We start from the raw sequence: 7,094 nt of genomic DNA, 5'->3' as shown, positions 1-7,094 counted from the left end.
GTCCTAGAATGGTGCCTGCCGCATGGTAGACGCTCAATGACTAATTGAATGCCTAGTGAATTAAACAATCGAGTGCTCTTCAATGAAGCTTTAATTTAATTCTTTTCATTTAATTTCATAGAAAGGTATTATGTTGACATAGTTTAACATTTATTTTAGTGTAAAAAGATAATGCAAAGTTTAGTTCTCACCCCATTCCCTACCTATCCAGTTCCCACATCCTATACTGCAACTTGCCCCCCAACCATTTTCATTAGTCTCTTGTTTATCCTTCTAGACTTTTTTTTATGCAAGTCAAATGCAACTATATTTTTATTTTGTTCTCAAAAAATAACATACTCTACATTCTGATGATGTTAACCTTGCTTTTTTTTCACTTAATGATGTAACTTGATGAATGAATAGAGAAAATGTGGTATATATACAATGGAATATTATTCAGCCATTAAAAAGAAGAAAATCCTACCACTTGCAACAACATGGGTGAACCTTGAGAGCATATGCTAAGTGAAATAAGCCAGACAGAGAAAGGCAACTACTATATGGTTTCACTTATATGTGGAAAAGTGAACTCATAGAAGCAAAGAACAGATTGGTAGTTGTCAGAGGCAGGGGCTAGGGATGGGGGAAATGGGTGAAGGTGGTCAAAAGATACAAACTTCCAGGTATAAGTTCCAGGGATGTAATGTACTAGTGACTATATATATAGTTAACAATATTGTATTGTATATTTGAAGGTTGCTAAAAGAGTAAATCTCAAAAGCTCTTATCACAAGAAAAAGAAATTGTAACTGTGAGATGATAGATGTTAAGTAAACTTATTGCGGTGATCATTTTGCAATGTATACATATATCAAATCATTGTATGTACATATATCAAATGCACATATATCAAATCATGTATCAAATGTACATATGTCAAATCAATGTATACATATATCAAATCATCATTACTAATACAATGTTGCATATCAGTTATATCTCAATAAAACTGGGGGAGGGAAGAATGTAGCTTAGAGATTCTTCCATATTCAACTTGGAAAGTATCTTCAATATATATATATATATATATATATATATTTCTGGTCAATTTCAGATGTCTAAATCTTTCACAATTGATTAAACCAGATCATGTGAAGAGATATTTGTGTTTCAATCTTTTGCTATTAAAAAAATAAAAGCATTCTATACAATATAATAAAAATAATATACATTCCCAGACACATGTTACTAGATCGGTGTTTCCCAACGTGGGGCCCATGCCCCACAGGGGGGCAATTTGATAATTAAGGGGGGCAATTTGAAAATGGACTCGACACAACTTTAACTCTTTCACCCTGGGCCATTTAAATGCAATGCTAGATATCAGTGCCAAATTTAACAAAAAATGCAATTCTTAAATAATTGCAGTAAATAATTATTAAGTATAATTTCGTTTGACGAGACCAAAATATCAACTGGGTGATTGGCGTCGTCAAGTAAACTTTGTCCTGGGTTCACCGCGGAGCGTGCTGTCTGCCGCGGGGAACCCCGGACGTTTTAAAAACTCGCTAAAGGCCCTGGCCAGTTGGCTCAGTGGTAGAGCGTCGGCCTGGCGTGCGGGGGACCCGGGTTCGATTCCCGGCCAGGGCACATAGGAGAAGCGCCCATTTGCTTCTCCACCGCCCCCCCTCCTTCCTCTCTGTCTCTCTCTTCCCCTCCCGCAGCCAAGGCTCCATTGGAGCAAAGATGGCCCGGGCGCTGGGGATGGCTCCTTGGCCTCTGCCTCAGGCGCTAGAGTGGCTCTGGTGGCGGCAGAGCGACGCCCTGGAGGGGCAGAGCATCGCCCCCTGGTGGGCAGAGCATCGCCCCTGGTGGGCGTGCTGGGTGGATCCCGGTCGGGCGCATGCGGGAGTCTGTCTGACTGTCTCTCCCTGTTTCCAGCTTCAGAAAAATACAAAAAAAAACAAAACTCGCTAAACAACACAGTTATTCTCACCTAATTGGCCCATTGCAACTTCTGTAGTGTTTCACATCATTCAGTTGGTGTTAATTTGAAATAAGTGTCAGTCAAAACTGTTGTAAAAGCTCGTTGATTTAATAAATATACGTATATATTGTATAGATATAATTGGTAAGTATTTGATTTTATTTTTATCAATATTAAACTCTTTATTAAGTACTTCTTGCATCGGGGCTAGAAAGCAATAATGTTTTATAAATATTATTGGGGCTATAATAGTGCATGCACGACAATTTTAATTTTAGAAGCATAACTTTCCAGAAAATTTTGTCAAGTGGAAAAAATATAGATACCTTTTGATTTGCGGTGGTAGTGTAGTAAATGTGTTATATACATTTAAATAAATATGAATTTTTAGTATACGTTTACTCTATGTCACATTGAATATATTTTAACACATATTTTAATATTAGTTTTTAATTGATCTTATTTTTATTATAGCCCATAGTAAAATGAGTGGTGCAAGCAAGAAAAACACTCGTCAATATTCGGAGGAATATTTAAAATTTGGGTTCATACCCGCTGTTCACAATGAGCGGATTCCTTTTTGTCTTTTATGCCAGCAATGCTTGACCAACAAATCAATGAAACGAGGTCATCTTGAGGTGCATTTGAAGGCGAAACATAGTGCTCATATTAATTCAGATTTGAGTTACTTTAAAACTTTAAAGAAAAATTTTGAAAAAAGAACAACATTAAAGTCTCTATTTACTGCTCATACTTCAACTAATAATTGTGTTCTTGAGGCTAGTTATCAAATTTCTTTATTCATCGCTAAAACTGGAGAAAATCACACTATAGGAGAGAATTTAATAAAACTGTCAATATCAGCATTTCTTAAAACGGTTCTTGAAAAAGATGACAAAGATGTAAAAGCTATGCCACTCAGTGACAACACTGTTAGCAGAAGAATAGACGAAATGAGTGAGGATATTGAAAAACAACTTATTGAAAAGCTGAAAACAAGAAAATTCTCCTTGCAAATGGATGAATCAACTTTGAGAGACAGTGAGGCAGTATTGATAACTTATGTAAGATATATTGATAAAGGACATTTTGCTGAAGAAATGTTGTTCTGTAAAAGATTAGAAAGCACCACTACCTCCAAAGATATATATAATAAGCTAAAAAACTACTTAGATGTCAATGATACACCAATGAAAAATATAACATCTTGTGCTGCAGATGGTGCTCCCAATATGATGGGCAAGAAAACTGGCTGCTTAAAATTGATGAAAGATGCGAATCCAGAAATGATTCTTGTGCATTGTGTTATTCATAGGGAAAACTTGGTAGCTAAAAACATCTCGCCTGTTCTGAATGAAGTATTACATACAGTAATAAACTGTGTTAATGCTATTAAAGCTAGTGCCAAATGTGAGCGTCTTTTCAAGCTATTTTGTGAAGAACAAAATGAAGACCATGTGAGACTTTTACTTCATACTGAAGTAAGATGGCTATCTAAAGGAAACTGTTTGAAAAGATTTATGGAACTGTTCTATACTCTTAGTGATTTTTTAAGCGACAAACCTGAAATGAAGTATCTGTTAACAATAGATGGTAAAGCATTTGTGAGTTATTTAGCTGATATCTTTGAAAAACTAAATATATTAAATAAGCAACTTCAAGGAACAAATAAAACTCTTGTCGATGCAAAAGCAAAGATATTTGGTTTCATTGCCAATATTGAGTTATGTCAGAAACATATTAACAACAAAAACTTTAAACAGTTTCATTGGCTCCAAAAATGTGAAGTAACTGATACCGCTTTACTTGTTATTGTCAATTATTTGAATATTCTATCGGCTGATTTAAAAGAAAGATTTTCTGATTTAAAACAAATTGATTTCCCAACATGGATGATGCAGCCAATGTTAGTGGATTTGTCTGATATATCAAATATGCAGTATCAAGAAGAACTCGCAGAATTGCAAAATAATGAGTCAGTTAAAGCTTTATTTAATATCAAAGGAGCGATGGCATGGCTTTGTGAGGAAACAGAAATCAAATACCCAAATTCAACCAAATGTGCAAGAAAACTATTGCTACCGTTTCCATCTTCATTTTTAGCTGAATGTGGATTTAGTGCTGTAAATGATTTACTGGTAAAAAAAAGAAATCGGCTGGATATAACACAACGTGGAGACTTGAGATTAAAACTAACCAAATTGGAACCTAATATAAAATCTCTGTGCAGCAAGCATCAAGCGCAAGGACCACACTAAATTAAAATAATAAATTAATATAGAAAAATCTGTATTAAAATTATTTGGAATTTAAATTTCTGTTTTTCATTATATGTTTTGAAATTTTACTTACTGTGTTTTGTTAACAATTTCATAGTGATTTCTTCCTAGAACCTATCATTTATGTTTATTAAGGGAACAAATCAATTTTTTAATGTTAAAAATTATGTATGTTACATAGGGGGGGACATAAAAATTTAAGAAAGGTTAAGGTGGGGCACGGCACAAAAAAGGTTGGGAAACACTGTACTAGATCAAACAATCTATGTATTGGTAATTTTATATATATATATATGGCAAATTGTCTTCCAAAGGGTTATACAAGTTTATATCCTCACCAGCAATGTATAAGAATGCGTGTTTCCCCACAGCCTTGCCCACAGAGTTTTATCTAACTTAGATTTTTGTAATCTAATAGGTAAAAAATAATCTCGGTATGGTTTTGATTTACATTTCTCTTGTGACACAGAGCACCTCTTTACTTCTATGAATGGATACTTAGTACCTTTCTGATGTTTCTACTAGGTAACAGAAGCTATACATGGCTTATGGGAGCCCATTATGCATAGGAAGATTAACCCTTTTTCTGTAATGTAATTGCAAAACCTTTTTTCCAGTGGTGTGTTGGTTAATGTTTAACAATAATCTCTGAGGAAAATAAACCTTGGTTATAGCATTTGCCAGTTTCCGTGATGTAAATATCCCCACCACAGACAAATTCAAACTGCCGACATGACGACAGTAAATGTGGAGTTGGGAAGAGATGTGCAGCGGACCATCATACACTATCTCCACAATACAGAGATAATAGATGTAAATAACCTCTAGAGCATGGGTGACAGTAACATGTGAACAATTAGAAAGTGATGAGTTTGGATTCATTATTACCTTTGTTTGTAACATGATTTCTTTAATTATAAGTTTCTATAACTGAATTTTAAGCAATGGCTATGTTTGACAAACCACCTTGCAAAATTTCTAAAAATGTAATCATCAACTCTGGTGAAATAGTGCTGGCCATCAACACATCACTGCTCTTCATTCCATTTGTTTTGCCTTTTTACTTTTTCTCAGCTGATGTTCTTCACCATACAAATGTTTGAATTTGCCCTGGCCGGTTGGCTCAGCGGTAGAGCGTCGGCCTAGCGTGCGGAGGACTCGGGTTCGATTCCCGGCCAGGGCACACAGGAGAAGCGCCCATTTGCTTCTCCACCCCTCCGCTGCGCTTTCCTCTCTGTCTCTCTCTTCCACTCCCGCAGCCAAGGCTCCATTGGAGCAAAAATGGCCCGGGCGCTGGGGATGGCTCTGTGGCCTCTGCCTCAGGCGCTAGAGTGGCTCTGGTCGCAACATGGCGACGCCCAGGATGGGCAGAGCATCGACCCCTGGTGGGCAGAGCGTCGCCCCCTGGTGGGCGTGCCGGGTGGATCCCGGTCGGGCGCATGCGGGAGTCTGTCTGACTGTCTCTCCCTGTTTCCAGCTTCAGAAAAATGAAAAACAAACAAACAAAAAAAAACAAACAAATGTTTGAATTTTCATGTATTTTTGTTTATCAGTCATATTCTTTATGAGTTCAGAGTTTTGAATCATGATTAGGAAGACCTTACCCATCTCGGGACTATAAAAGAGTTTTCTCCTGATGCTTTTTTGGTTTCATTGTTACATTTAAATCTCCAGTCATTGTGGAGTACATGTGTATGGTGGGAGGTGTGGCTCCTACTTTCATTTTTTCAGAGGCCTATCCAGTTATCCCACACCTGCTATTGAACAGTACTTCTTTTCCCACTGGTTTGTAAAGCTAGCTTCATATAATACAGCTTTTTTTATTTTAATGATCATGCTATTAATAATTATTTGAATAATAAGTTTCAATTGTAATTGTAGTTTGTAAACAGCTTTCCCGTGTATGCTTACTAGATGTTTTAACCTGTAGTGGTAGGTTTTGTAGGTTACAGTTATATTTTTACACCCAGAATACTTTGCCATCCTTTGCTCCCAGAATGCTTTAGGAAATTCTCCCTCCAGACAATAAGGTCTTTGAAAAGCAGTTAGGATATAGTGGCTAAATCACAGGGTTATCTATGACCTAGGCTGGCCAATCAAAAGCATTCCACCATCCAGAGGTTAGGGTTTGGACATCTGACCTGAACAAGACAATATAAACTTCCCTGGGAATGATTTTTTTTTTTTTTTTTGCATTTTTCTGAAGCTGGCATGCCCACCAGGGGGCGATGCTCTGCCCCTCCTGGGCGTCGCTCTGTCGCAACCAGAGCCACTCTAGCGCCTGGGGCAGAGGCCATGGAGCCATCCCCAGCGCCCGGGCCATCTTTGCTCCAATGGAGCCTCGGCTGCAGGAGGGGAAGAGAGAGACAGAGAGGAAGGAGAGGGGGAGGAGTGGAGAAGCAGATGGGCGCTTCTCCTGTGTGCTCTGGCCGGAAATCGAACCCGGGACTTCTGCACACCAGGCCGACGCTCTACCACTGAGCCAACCAGCCAGGGCTGGGAATGATATTTGAATTAAATTTTCTCTTGGAATTGTTAAGCTGCGAGATAAGTGTTTTAGGTCTTCTTAAATGACACATAAATTAAAACTATCTCAGGATAAAGCTAAGTAAAAACAAGCAGAGCTAAGAAACAGCCAGGAAGTTCTAAAGGCATCCTTTGGGTCTGTGTAGCCAGCCTTGCCCAAAAGCCAGTGGCCTTTAGACATGCAGGAATGAAAACCTCTAAATTTCTTTTTTTTTTTTTTTTTTTACTTAACCTAGTTGAACATGCCTTTCTGTAGTTTGCAATAAAAAATATTCTAACTCTCTTTGATAGATATTATTGTTCCCACATTACAGCAAAGA

This window comes from Saccopteryx bilineata, chromosome 2 (assembly GCF_036850765.1).
Source record: "Saccopteryx bilineata isolate mSacBil1 chromosome 2, mSacBil1_pri_phased_curated, whole genome shotgun sequence".
Classification (NCBI taxonomy): Eukaryota; Metazoa; Chordata; class Mammalia; order Chiroptera; family Emballonuridae; genus Saccopteryx; species Saccopteryx bilineata.
The sequence above is the reverse complement of the archived record's forward strand: the minus strand, read 5'-3'. Positions refer to the sequence as shown.